The sequence below is a fragment of the Hylobates moloch genome, unplaced genomic scaffold (genome assembly GCF_009828535.3).
Source record: "Hylobates moloch isolate HMO894 unplaced genomic scaffold, HMol_V3 SCAFFOLD_14, whole genome shotgun sequence".
Taxonomy (NCBI): Eukaryota; Metazoa; Chordata; class Mammalia; order Primates; family Hylobatidae; genus Hylobates; species Hylobates moloch.
Window position 1 is genome coordinate 52466567 of NW_026652289.1, and position 14013 is coordinate 52480579.

General features: G+C 43.2%; 1 protein-coding gene and 1 pseudogene across 1 annotated transcript in view; both read left to right on the forward strand.

The window, feature by feature from the left end:
• Positions 1-14013, forward strand: part of ETFA (electron transfer flavoprotein subunit alpha) — a 122504-nt gene that overhangs the window by 71437 nt on the left and 37054 nt on the right. The window lies entirely within an intron of this gene.
• LOC116482532 (tyrosine-protein kinase receptor TYRO3-like) lies at positions 5563-8326 on the forward strand (annotated as a pseudogene).

Here is a 14013-nt window from a genome sequence, read left to right on the forward strand (position 1 = left end):
AACTCTCTTATTGGGACATTCATTCGTGATTAATCTATCTTCCTGATAAATTGACTATTTTATTATTGTGTAATTTTCCTCTTTATGTTTGGTAGTACTTTGTCTTGAAGTCTACTTTGATATTAATAAAGACACTTCAGATTTATGCTTACTCATTGTGTAATGTATCTTTTTCTGTCTTTTTCAGTGTATCTCTTTCTTTATATTTAAAACGTATTTCTTTTTTTTTTTTTTTTTTTTTGAGACGGAGTCTCGCTGTTGCCCAGGCTGGAGTGCAGTGGCGCGATTTCGGCTCACTGCAGGCTCTGCCCTGGGGTTCACGCAATTCTCCTGCCTCAGCCTCCCGAGTAGCTGGGACTACAGGCACCCACCACCTCGCCCGGCTAATTTTTTTTTTGTATTTTTAGTAGAGACGGGGTTTCACCATGTTAGCCAGGATGGTCTCGATCTCCTGACCTCGTGATCTGCCCGCCTCGGCCTCCCAAAGTGCTGGGATTACAGGCGTGAGCCACCGCGCCCGGCCTTTAAAACGTATTTCTTATAGGTATGTATAGTTGAGTCTTGCTTTTTAAATTCATTCTGACCAGCTCTGATTTGTTTGTTTGTTCGAGAGGGAGTTGCACTCTTGTTGCCCAGGCTGGAGTGCGATGGCATGATCTCAGCTCACCATAACCTCTGCTTCCTGGGTTCAAGTGATTCTCCTGTTTCAGCCCCCTGAGTAGCTGGGATTACAGGCATGCGCCACCACGCCTGGCTAATTTTGTATTTTTAGTAGAGATGGGGTTTCTCCATTTTGGTCAGGCTGGTCTCGAACTCCCGACCTCAAGTGATCCACCCACCTCGGCCTCCAAAAGCGCTGGAATTACAGGCATGAGCCACCGCGCCCAGCCTCAGCTCTGATTTTTCTGCTGGGACTTGAAGGTCATTTATATTTTTCTCTGACTGCTTTTAAGAATTTCTCTTTATCACTTGTTAAGCAATTGGATTATGATACATCTTATAGTTTCCTTCATATTTCCTGTTCTTGGGGTTTTTTGTCCTTCTTAGATCTGTAGGGTTTTAATTTTTTCAAATTTGCAAATATTTTGATTATTATTTAATTAAAAAAATCCAAATAGCTTTTTTCCTCCAATTGCACATATATTAGGTCTCCTAAAGTTGTTCCACAGCTTACCAATGGTCTATTTTTTCTTATTTTTTTCTCTTTGTGTTTCATTTTGAATAGTTTCTTTTGCTGTATTTTCAAGTCATGAATTTTTTTTTCTGCAGTGTCTAATTTGCTAATTCCATCCAGTATATTTTTATCACAGGCATTATAGCTTTTATCTCCAGAAGTTTGATTTGGGCCATTTTATATCTTCCATTTTGCTACCTAACATTTATAATCTTTTCTCTACCTTCTTGGACATCTGGGACATACTTTTTTTTTTTTTTTTTTTTTTTGAGATGGAGTCTCGCTGTTGCCCAGGTTGGAGTGCAGTGACGTGATCTCGGCTCACTGCAGGCTCCCCCCCGCCCCGGGGTTCACGCCATTCTCCTGCCTCAGCCTCCCGAGTAGCTGGGACTGCAGGTGCCCGCCACCTCGCCCGGCTAATTTCCCGTATTCTCAGTAGAGACGGGGTTTCACCGTGCCAGCCAGAATGGTCTTGATCTCCTGACCTCGTGATCCGCCCGCCTCGGCCTCCCAAAGTGCTGGGATTACAGGCGTGAGCCACCGTGCCCGGCCATCTGGGACACACTTATAATAACTATTAATATCCCTCTTTACAAATTCTTTCATCCTTGTCATTTGGAGATTTATATCATTTGCCTTTCTTCTCATTATGGATTGTATTTAACTGCATCTTTGCATGCGTTGGTAATTTTTTATTAGATACCAGACATTGCAAATTCTCCCTTGCTGAATGCTAGATATTTTTGTATTCCTGTATATATTTCTTTAAATTTTTTAAATGTCAGATTTTTAAAATTTGTACAAATTTATGGAGTACCTGTGAAATTTTATTATATGTATATAATGTGTGGTGATAAAGTCAGGGTATTTAGGATGTCCATCACCTGAGTACAATATATTTTTGTCAACTAACGTCACCCTACAGTACTGTCAAACACTGGATTTATTCTTTGTGTCTAAACGTATATTTGTACCCTTTAACCCACGCCTCTTCATCCCCCCCCCATTCCCCCACTCACCCTTCCCAGTCTCTGTTATCTAGCTTTCTATTCTCTACCTCCATGTGATCTAATTTTTTAGTTTCCACATATACGTGAGAACGTGTGATATTTATCTTTTTGTGCCTGGCTTATTTCACTTAAGATAATGACCTACAGTTCTATGCCTGTTGCTGCAGCTGACATGATTTTATTCTTTTTTATGGCTTTGTTCTAGGATGCAGTGAAAGTTATTTAGAAATAGTTTGATCCTTTCAGATTTTTCTTTTTAAATGTGAACTGTATCCTGGAAACTTGCTCAAGTTGGTAGGCTGGGGCGGTCACTGGGCTCATCTTGTTTGTTTCTCCTGGTTTTCAGATATGTGCTGCCTGATAATCCAATGTCAGAAAGCAATTGTTTCTTAAGCTTTGTCCAGTGTTTTAGTTATTTCTGGCAAAGGGTACATTCAATTCCTGTTACTACATCTTGGTTGGAAGTGAAATTAGTTCATAATAATTTTTACAGTTGGGTTTAGTTGTCATTTTGCTATTTGTATCCTGCTTATCCTATCTGTTTTTGTTCGTATACTTGCTTTGTTTTGTTCCGTTTCTCTGCTTCTCCTTTTCTGCCCTATTTTGGACCAGTTGAATATTTTAAATTCTTTTATTGGATTTTTAGCTATACCTCTTTGCATTATTCTGTTTTTTAGTTATTTCAACTGGGATTACAACATATTTAACTTTTCACGGTCTACAGAGAGTTAATACTGTACTTATTCATGTAAAACCTTGGAATCATATACAATTGACCCTTGAACCATGGGGGTTAGGGCCAGTGACCCACTATGCAGTTGAAAATCTGTGTATAACTTTTGATTGCTCCTAAATTTTACTACTAATAGCTGTTGACCAGAAGCCTTACCAATATCATAAACAGTTGATTATAACACATATTTTATATGTTATGTATATTATATATTATGTTTTTATAATAAAATAAGCTAGAGAAAAGAAAATGTTACCAAGAAGATTATAAGGAAGAGAAATATATTTACTATTCGTTAAGTGGATGTGGATCATCATAAAGGTCTTCATCCTCATTGTCTTTATATTGAGTAAGCTGAGGAGGAAGACGAATGCTTGGTCTTGCTGTCTCAGGGATGGCAGAGACAGAAGAAAAACTGCAGATAAGTGGACCTGCCCATTTCAAATCCATGTCAACTGTGGTTCCATTTATTTCTCACCTTCATGCTCTACTTGTCATCTGTGTTATATCTACATACCTCACAGTACAATGCCATAATTTTTATGTTAGGCATTCATGTGTATTTTAAAGAAATTAAAATATGAAAAAAGATACACTTTAATAAAAATTTACCCCCTGCCAGGCATGGTGGCCCGTGCCTGTAATCCCAGTGCTTTGGAAGGCTGAGGCAAGCAGACTGCTTGAGTCCAAGAGTTAGAGACCAGCCTGGGCAACACAGGGAAACCCTGTCTCTACAAAAAAAAATACAAAAATTAGCCAGGCATAGTGGTGTGCACCTGTAGTCCCAGCTACTTGGGAGGCTGAGGTAGAGCTTGAGAGGCAGAGGTTGCAGTGAGCCAAGATTGTGCCACTGCACTCCAGCCTAGGTGCCAGAGTGAGGCTCTCTCTCCCCACCCCCCCACCCCCCAAAAAATTACCCCCATATATTTACCATTTCTGGTAGCCTTCATTCCATCTGAAGACTTGAGTTTCCTTCTTATGTCATTTCATGTCCTTTATGTTTTATAGTACTGGTATGATGGTAATGAATTCTGTTTTTATAAGTCTGAAAATATATTATACTTTCATATATATATATTTTTTTGAGATGAGGTCTTGCTCTGTCACCTAGGTTGGAGCACAGTGGTGCTGTCTTGGCTTACTGCAACCTTCCCCTCAAGCTCAAGCAGCCCTCCCACCTCAGCCTCCTCAGTAGCTGAGACTGCAGGTGTGTGTCACCACACCTGGCTAATTTTTTATATTTTTGGTAGAGATGGGGTTTTACTGTGTTGTCCAGGCTGGTCTCAAACTCCTGAGCTGAAGTGATCCACTCTGCTTTGACTCCCAAAGTGCTGGGATTATAGGCATGAGCCACTGCACCTGGCTACACTTGCATTCTTGAAAGTTTTTTTTTTAAGATATAGCTTGAGTCTGGTGCCTACCGGGCCATCCTGACACATCTATTCTTAGGTATAGAATTTCAGGTAGAGTTCCCCCCAGCACTTTGAGTTCCAGTGTCTTCTGGTCTTCATTGTTTCTAATGAGAGCTCAGCCATTATTTGTGTTGTTCCTCTGTATGTTTTTTTGTTGTTGCTTTCAAGATTTTATCTTTATCATAGATCTTTAGAAGTTTGATTGTGATAGGCCGGGTGCGGTGCCTCAGGTCTGTAATCCCAGCGCTTTGGGAGGCTGAGGCAGGCAGATCACCAGGTCAGGAGATCGAGACCATCTTGGCTAACACAGTGAAACCCCGTCTCTACTAAAAATACAAAAAATTAGCCGGGCATGGTGGCAGGTGCCTGTAGTCCCAGCTACTCAGGAGGCTGAGGCAGGAGAATGGGGTGAACCCGGGAGGTGGAGCTTGCAGTGAGCCGAGATCGCACCACTGCATTCCAGCCTGGGTGACAGAGCGAGACTCCATTTCAAAAGAAAAAAAAAAAGTTTGATTATGATATACCTAGGGATGTGTCTTTTTGTATTTATCCTGCTTCAGATAGCAAACTTCTTAAATCTATAAATGTATGCCTTTTACCACATTTGGGACATTTTATGTTACTATTTTTTCTGCTTCATTTTTTTTTTTTCCTCACTTTTGTTCTGGGACTCTAGTTACACATATTTTAGATATCTTGATGTTCTTTCCCAGATTGCTGGAGTTCTGTTGATTCTTTTTTCTCTCTACTCTATAGCTTGGATCATTTCTTTTGGTCCATTTTCAGGGTCACTGACTCTTGTATAATTTTAATATGCTTTTAAACCTATCCAGGGACTTTCTTATTCTAGGCTTTATATTTTTTAGTTTGAGATTTGCATTTGGTTGTTTTTAAAATTTTTATTTCTCTAATTTCTTATCTGTTTGACCATTACAGATATTTTACTTTACATCCTTGCGCATAGGTATAGTACCTACTTTAAAATCCTTGTGTGCTAATTTCAAAATCTGGATCATTTCAGGACTGGTCTCCTAGGCTCAAGCGATCCACCTGTCTTGGCCTTTCAAAGTGCTGGGGTTACAGGTGTGAACCACTGCACCTGGCCTGAGTGAATATTTTACCACTTTATAATATTATGCATTGTTCATTTAGAAAATAATGGTTTACTGAGTTATGAAGATCTTCCAAATGTTGACACATTTGTCAATATAAAAAGTCACATTTAGCCCTCCTGCCTCCTCGCTCGCGGGCCGGGCCTGGCATGGTATGGCGTCACCACAGATGGTCCTGAGGCAGAGCATGGGGCGGCTGGGGCTCCTGCTTCTGCCACCGCCACCGCCACGGCGGCTGAGGCTGCTACTGGCGGCTCTGGCTTCTCTGCTGCTCCCAGAGTCTGCAGCTGCAGGTCTGAAGCTCATGGGAGCCCCAGAAAAGCTGACAGTGTCTCGGGCAGCTGGTGAAGCTCAACTGCAGCGTGGAGGGGATGGAGGAGCCTGACATCCAGTGGGTGAAGGATGGGGCTGTGGTCCAGAACTTGGAACAGTTGTGCATCCCAGTCAGCGAGCAGCACTGGATCGGCTTCCTCAGCCTGAAGTCAGTGGAGCGCTCTGACAGGGGCCAGTACTGGTGCCAGGTGGATGGGGGCAAAACCGAGATCTCCCAGCCAGTGTGGCTCACGGTAGAAGGTGTGCCACTTTTCACAGTGGAGCCGAAAGATCTGGCAGTACCACCCAATGCCCCTTTCCAACTGTCTTGCAAGGCTGTGGGTCCCCCTGAACCTGTTACCATTGTCTGGTGGAGAGGAACTACGAAGATCGGGGGACCTGCTCCCTCTCCTTCTGTTTTAAATGTAACAGGGGTGACCCAGAGCACCCATGTTTTCTTGTGAAGCTCACAGCCTAAAATGCCTGACCTCTTCTCGCATAGCCACTGTTCTCCTTCAAGCACTTCCTGCAGTCCCCTTCAACATCACTGTGACAAAGCTTTCCAGTGGCAACACTAGTGTGGCCTGGATGCTAGGTGCTGATGGCCGAGCCCTGCTACAGTTCTGTACAGTTCAGGTGACACAGGCCCCAGGAGGCTGGGAAGTCCTGGCTATTGTGGTCCTTGTGCCCCCCTTTACCTGCCTGCTCCGGGACCTGGTGCCTGCCACCAGCTACAGCCTCAGGGTGTGCTGTGCCAATTCCTTGGGGCCCTCTCCCTATGCTGACTGGGTCCCCTTTCAGACCAAGGGTCTAGCCCCAGCCAGTGTTCCCCAAAACCTCCATGCCATCCACACAGATTCAGGCCTCATTTTGGAGTGGGAAGAAGTGATCCCCGAGGGCCCTTTGGAAGGCCCCCTGGGACCCTATAAACTGTCCTGGGTTCAAGACAATGGAACCCAAGATGAGCTGACAATGGAGGGGACCAGGGCCAATTTGACAGGCTGGGATCCCCAAAAGGGCCTGATTGTACGTGTGTGTGTCTCCAATGCAGTTGGCTGTGGACCCTGGAGTCAGCCACTGGTGGTCTCTTCTCATGACCATGCAGGCCAGAAGGGCCCTCCTCACAGCCGCACATCCTGGGTACCTGTGGTCCTTGGTGTGCTAACGGCCCTGGTGATGGCTGCTGCCCTGGCCCTCATCTTGCTTCTAAAGTGACGGAAAGAGATGTGGTTTGGGCAAGGCTTTGACAGTGTCATGGCCTGGGGAGAGCCAGCCATTCACTTCCAGGCAGCCCGGTCCTTCAATCGAGAAAGGCCCAAGTGCATCGAGGCACATTGGACAGCTTGGGCATCAACAGTGAACTAAAGGAAAAGCTGGAGGATGTGCTCATCCCAGAGCAGCAGTTCACCCTGGCCAGATGTTGGGCAAGGGAGAGTTTGGTTCAGTGTAGTAGACCCAGCTGAAGCAGGAGGATGGCTCCTTTGTGAAAGTGGCTGTGAAGATGCTGAAAGCTGATATCATTGCCTCAAGTGACATTGAAGAGTTCCTCAGGGAAGCAGCTTGCATGAAGGAGTTTGACCATCCACACGTGGCCAAACTTGTTGGGGTGAGCCTCTGAGCCTCTGGAGCAGGGCTAAAGGCTGTCACCCCATCCCCATGGTCATCTTGCTCTTCATGAAGCATGGGGACCTGCACGCCTTCCTGCTCACCTCCCAGCTTGGGGAGAACCCCTTTACCTGATCCGGTTCATGGTGGACATTGCCTGTGGCATGGAGTACCTGAGCTCTCGGAACTTCATCCACCGAGACCTGGCCGCTCAGAACTGCATGCTGGCAGAGGACATGACAGTGTGTGTGGCTGACTTCGGACTCTCCTGGAAGATCTACAGCGGGGACTACTATTGTCAGGGCTGTGCCTCCAAATTGCCCGTCAAGTGGCTGGCCCTGGAGAGCCTGGCTGACAACCTGTATACTGTGCACAGTGACGTGTGGGCCTTCGGGGTGACCATGTGGGAGATCATGACACGTGGGCAGATGCCATACGCTGGCATCGAAAACGCTGAGATTTACAACTACCTCATTGGTGGGAATTGCCTGAAACAGCTTCCAGAGTGTATGGAGGACGTTCTTACACTCCCACTCCATCCAAGCCAAGGGCTCCTTAGGCCTTCAGACGACCTTTTGTATGATCTCATGTACCAGTGCTGGAGTGCTGACCCCAAGCAGCGTCCAAGCTTTGCTTGTCTGCAAATGGAACTGGAGAACATCCTGGGCCAGCTGTCTGTGCTATCCGCCAGCCAGGACCCCTTATACATCAACATCAAGAGAGCCGAGGAGCCCACTGTGGGAGGCAGCCTGGAGCTGCCTAGCGGGGATCAGCCCTACAGTGGAGCTGGGGATGGCAGTGGCATGGGGGCAGTGGGTGGCACTCCCAGTGACTATTGATACATCCTCACCCCTGGAGGGCTGGCTGAGCAGCCAGGGCAGGCAGAGCACCAGCCAGAGAGTCCCCTCAATGAGACACAGAGGCTTTTGCTGCTGCAGCAAGGGCTACTGCCACACAATAGCTGTTAGCTCACAGGCAGAGGGCATCAGGGCCATTTAGCCCGCTCTGATGGCCACTGTGCTGGTTGACTAAGCCCTGTCTGACCCCAGCCCAGACAGCAAGGTGTGGAGGCTCCTGTGGTAGTCCTCCCAAGCTGTGCTGGGAAGCCCGGACTGACCAAATCACCCAATCCCAAATCCTGCAACCACTCTGTGGCCAGCCTGGCATCGGTTTAGGCCTTGGCTTAATGGAAGTGGGCCAGTCCTGGTTGTCTGAACCCAGGCAGCTGGCAGGAGCAGGGTGATTATGTTTCCATGGTTACCATGGGTGTGGATGGCAGTGGGGGTTCCAGGTCCAGTCCTGTGGGCCCTACCCTCCCGCTGAGCTGCCCCTGCTGCTTAAGTGCATGCATTGAGCTGCCTCCAGCCTGGGGGCCCAGCTGTTACCACCCTTGGGGTTTAAATACCCAGGTTTGCCCCTCCAAGTCACAAAGAGATGTCCTTGTAATATTCCCTTTTAGGTAAGGGTTGGTAAGGGGTGGGTATCTCAGGTCTGAATCTTCATCACCTTTCTGATTCCGCACCCTGTCTAGGCCAGGAGAAGTTGAGGGGAGGATGCTTCTGTGCAGCTGACCGGGTCACACAAAGGAATGCTGGAGCACCCAGGCTATCAGGTGCCCCTCTTCCAAAGGCAGCGTGCTGAGCCAGCAAGAGGAAGGGGTGCTGTGAGGCTTGCCCAGGAGCGAGTGAGGCTTGAGAGGAGTTCAGGAGCCCCTATCCATGCCCACAATCTGAGCACACTACCAAATCTCAAAATATCCTAAGACTAACAAAGGCAGCTGTGTCTGAGCCCAACCCTTCTAAACGGTGAACTTTAGTGCCAACTTCCCCTCTAACTGGACAGCCTTTTCTGTCCCAAATTTCTCCAGAGAGAAATCAGGCCTGATGAGGGAGAGTTCCTGGAACCTGGATGCATGGGGCGAGTCCTAACTGTTAGGAACATTTCCAAGCTGTTAGTTGCTGTTTAAAACAAATAAAATTGAAGACTTAAAAAAAAAGTCACATTCATTAATATAGGCATGCATCACTTAACAATAGGGATATATTCTGAGAAATGTGTCATTAGGCGATTTTGTTATTGTGTAAGCATCATTGAGTGTACTTACACAAACCTAGATGGCATAGTCTACTAAACACCTAGGCTATATGGGGTAGCCTATTGCTGCTAGGCTACACACCTGTATAGTATGTTACTGTACTGAATACTGTAGGCAATTGTAAAATAGTATTTGTGTATCTAAACATAAAAAGTTAATATGTTGTGCTATGATGTTACGACATCTATGACATCACTGAGGTGATAGGAATTTTTCAGATTCATAATTTTATGGCACCACCCTTAATGTATGCAGTCTAATGTTGACCAAAAAATGTTGTTATGTGGTGCATCACTCATTTTGTTCATCTTGTTAGAAGAATCTTCAAAGCTCGTAGTCATCGGTACAAGTGTTTTAGAATTCTGATTTTCACTTAAAAGTTCAACTTTGTCCTTGATGAGAAATACTTTCAGTTGTTATCTCAGAATTGATGAGGTCACTTTATTCACAGTAAGATATCTGCGAAAAATGCAAATGTCTGTCAGATTTTCTTTGAAGTAAAAATTGTGTTTCATGAAAAATACCTGGTTCAGCTTGCAACTCAAACTATTAAACAAGTGCTTTCCCTTGATACAACCCATTGTACTTTAGTATGAAGTGGAAATGCTTTCTACATTCTTCACAGTTTGTCACACAGAATATTAAAGATACATGTACTCCAAGGTCAAGATTTAATAAGGTTAATCTTTTTTTTTTTTTCTTGAGACGGAGTCTCACTCTTACTGCCCAGGCTGGAGTGCAGTGGCACCATCTTGGCTCACTGCAACCTCCACCTCCTGGGTTCAAGTGATTCTGGTGCCTCAGCCTCCTGAGTAGCTGGGATTACAGGTGTGAACCACTATGCCCGGCTAATTTTTGTATTTTTAGTGGAGACAAGATCTCACCATGTTGGCCAGGCTGATCTCAAACTCCTGACCTTAAGTGATCCAACTGCCTTGGCCTCCCAAAGTGCTGGGATTACAGGTGTGAGCCACTGTGCTCTGCCAAGGTTAATAATTCTTACTGCTTTATCAAGGACCTTAGGTGAAAGTGGCTTTAAAACAAAACAAAACAAAAAAAAAACTGTATGTGGCCATGAAGAATGCAGTGAGTTTGGTGCCACTGCCTTGAAACTACCCCTAAGGCAGTGTTACCCACCGTCATTTTCACATCATCAGTGCAAATGTCAATTTGGTTTTTCCAGAATAAACTATGGGATTCCAAAAAGCTATTTAACCCTTTGAGTATTTCATCACTTGTGTTCATTGCCAAGGATTCATGTAAAAATATTCTTCAGTGATTCCTTGATATCAATACTGGACAATAGAAGTAAAGCAGGAAACACAGTCATGTCTACAGACTTGTCAGGCAAAAGTACAATTTTGCAGATGAGATATTCATATTCATGTTTACAGCTAAATATTTTATTCAGCAAGTTACGTACCACTGGAATGTGACAGTGCCATAGTTTGTTTTCCTGATTTTTCAAAGCAGGAATTCAGCAATGTCACCTTTATTAGTCTCTCAGCAACTATACTTCTCTAACCAATGAAATATGATAACTTAAGATGCTTCAGTGACTTTTTCTTTTCTAGCTTGAAAAGCTAAAATAACAGCTTTTGGCTCTTAAACTCATGACATTTATGTTAAAATAAAATCCAGTTTAGTTTTCTCTGAACTCTGAATGTTTGTTTTCAAAATAGTCATCACTTCCTTTGCATAAGATAGAGTAAGGTAAATTATTAGCATCTGTAAAGCTAAGAGATAACTTTTATCATTTTCATATATTTACACAGTATTTTTTAGAGTATATTTCTCTTTTCCATAAGTTAGAGAACTCTGTTATCAGTTTCATCTTTTTCAGCATCTTTAGACATGGTTGTTGCTGCAGTGGGTTGAGAAAGTCTTCTCTATTTCAGTATAAATATCAAAATAGAATAGTTTTAGAGAAATTTAAAAATGAATAAAAGTTTGAAAAAATGTAAATGTTATTGCCGTGTAAGACAACAAAGTGTATTTCTTGTGTTTCCTTGCAGGCACAAGGAAACCTTTGGTATTTCAAACATTGGTTTATTGAACGATAATGAAATTATAGAAATTATAGCAGTTATAACTGTAAGAACACACACTGCTGTACTGTCCTGAGAACAAACTAAGTTAATCCCTATATACACACAAATTTATACCTAAAATCAACTACCTTAAAAACTTTTAGGAAACATAAAAATACAGATGCATACATTCTATTAGCCATCAGAGTGATGGTTTCTTTAAAAGTCCTGGCATCTCTGGGAAACTCTACTGCACACTGTGAGAGAATGAAAGAAAAAAACGGTAAATAACATCTTAGTATTACTATGAAAATAGGTTTGACTTCGCAGAATCCCTGAAAGGGTCTTGGGGCTCTCAGGGTTATCCTGACCATATTTTGAGAATTGCTGGTTGTCTAATAGTTTTGTAATATATTGTAGAGACACTGAATATGTTGTAGAGATTATGGATTCTGTTATATTCCTATGAAGAATATTAGCTTTGTGTTTTAGTGGGCAGTTAACTTGGCTGAACTCAAATTCCAGACTCAATCTCCTTATGTTCAGTTCTTTTAGTCTTAGTCTGGCAGCCTAGAGCTCACCTCATACAGCCTAATGCGGGGGTCAGCCAGAATTTTGAGTGGAGTGTATGTGCAGAGTTTGTGGTTCTCCCTCTGTGGTTCTCTCCTTCTGGAATTTTTCCCTCACTTTCCAGCTGGTTTGGCAGTCATGAATACTGTCTTTTGTGTGTTTCCTCAACCAATAAGACTGCAGGTTTCTATCCAGAGTATCTCCTTTCGGATTGGCTTTTATCCCTGTGGGGAATCTGTAAATGCCCCAAGGGAGGAAATGGAGATATATGCTGGGCTCATTTCAATGTGCCTCCCTCCCTTACAGGATTCTGGCTCCTTCAGTGCTGCCTGTCTAAGTTGATCTCCATTGTACTTAAACAGTTGCTATCTGTGTTTTAACCAGGTTTTGTAGTTGTTCTCAGCAGGAGGATTGGTCTGATACAAGCTATTCCCTCAGGGCCGTAAGCTAGGAGTCCTGAGGCCCAGAATTGCATGCATTACTTCACTTGTGCTCTGACTAGTGCAGAGTTGGATTATTATCTCCCTAAATAATATCTTAATTAATGCTACTTAATAATGCATTAGGTTTTTGGCAGCCATATCCTACTGTTGGCAAGAATTACACTTGTGGCCATCCAAAATCTCTCCCCTCCCCCACTTGAATTGCCTGCTATTAAACCACATCTCCTTTGTCTAGTAATAATTCAGTATTTCTTTGTTTTTAAAGCTGAACGCAGTATTTTCATTTATCCTTATTTAATTTGGGTCTGTTTTCCCTACCATTGAAGCCTCTTGAATCTTTTAAAGCTTGATTTCGTTTTCTACTTTCCTTTCAACTTTATATTGTTTGAAGATCCTCTCATTTTTTGCCACTTTGAATAGCTATGGAAAGCATCATCAGCACTGCTCTTTCTGATGATCAGTAGTATTAAGTTCCCCATTTCATAAAGTAAGGGGACACAAAGTCAGATTTGGTTATCTTCACAAAATAATATTAATTTGAAAAAAATATGTAATACTCAAAGGATGCCATGAATTTTGTTATTTTTTAGATGCTTTTTTGGGTCATTCACAATAATTTACACGTGAATATGAAAGATTATGGAACAATTCCTAGTATGCTTATGGATTCATGCTCCCTGCAAGAATTCAGACCCAGTGATAGGAAAACACTAGTCAGTTCATAGCTTACTATTGTAACAAAGATTTCTTCTCCTCTTTATTTTTTATTTTGAAGTGATTTCAGACTTACAAAAAGTTGAAAATTAAAAGCAGTACAGCTGAGCACTGTGGTGTATGTCTATAGTCCTGGCTATTCAGGAGACTGAGGCGGGAGGATTGCTTGAGGCCAGCAGTTAGAGACTGTAGTACACCATGATCATACCTATGAACAGCCACTGCACTCCAGCTTGCATAATGCAGCAAGACCCCATCTCTTTAAAAAAAAAAAAAAAAAAAAAAGGTACTCTGTGTGTGTGTGTGTGTGTGTGTACACATACATTTTTTCTGAACTAGTTGATAGTAACATTTATAGCCCTTTACCCCTAAAGACCTCAGTGTGTATTTCCTAAGAATAGAAATATTCTCTTATATAACCAAAACATATTTATATACCATATCCCAATTTTGTCAGTTCATATTCTGATTCCAATTTTTTATTTTCTAATGGAATACTCCAGTTTTATCAGTTAGCCTAATACAGAATCCACTTTAGGGCCAAGTATTGCGTTTAGTTGTCATCTCTTTAGTCTTAAGTTATATGGTTGTGGTAAGGTATGGTTCTTGATTCATATTTAGTCTCGGTCTTAGGCACATCCTCTGCACTTGGGCCTCAGAGTGAGGCTTTCTTAGTGCTCTTGCCCCTGCCCCCTGTGTCTCTACCTGTGGCAGCCAAACTCTGCCTTATCTGTAGTGATGGTAGCAGTTTGAGTCATCCTGAGAAAATTCAGGTGAAAGATAAAGGCTAGAAAGATAGGCTG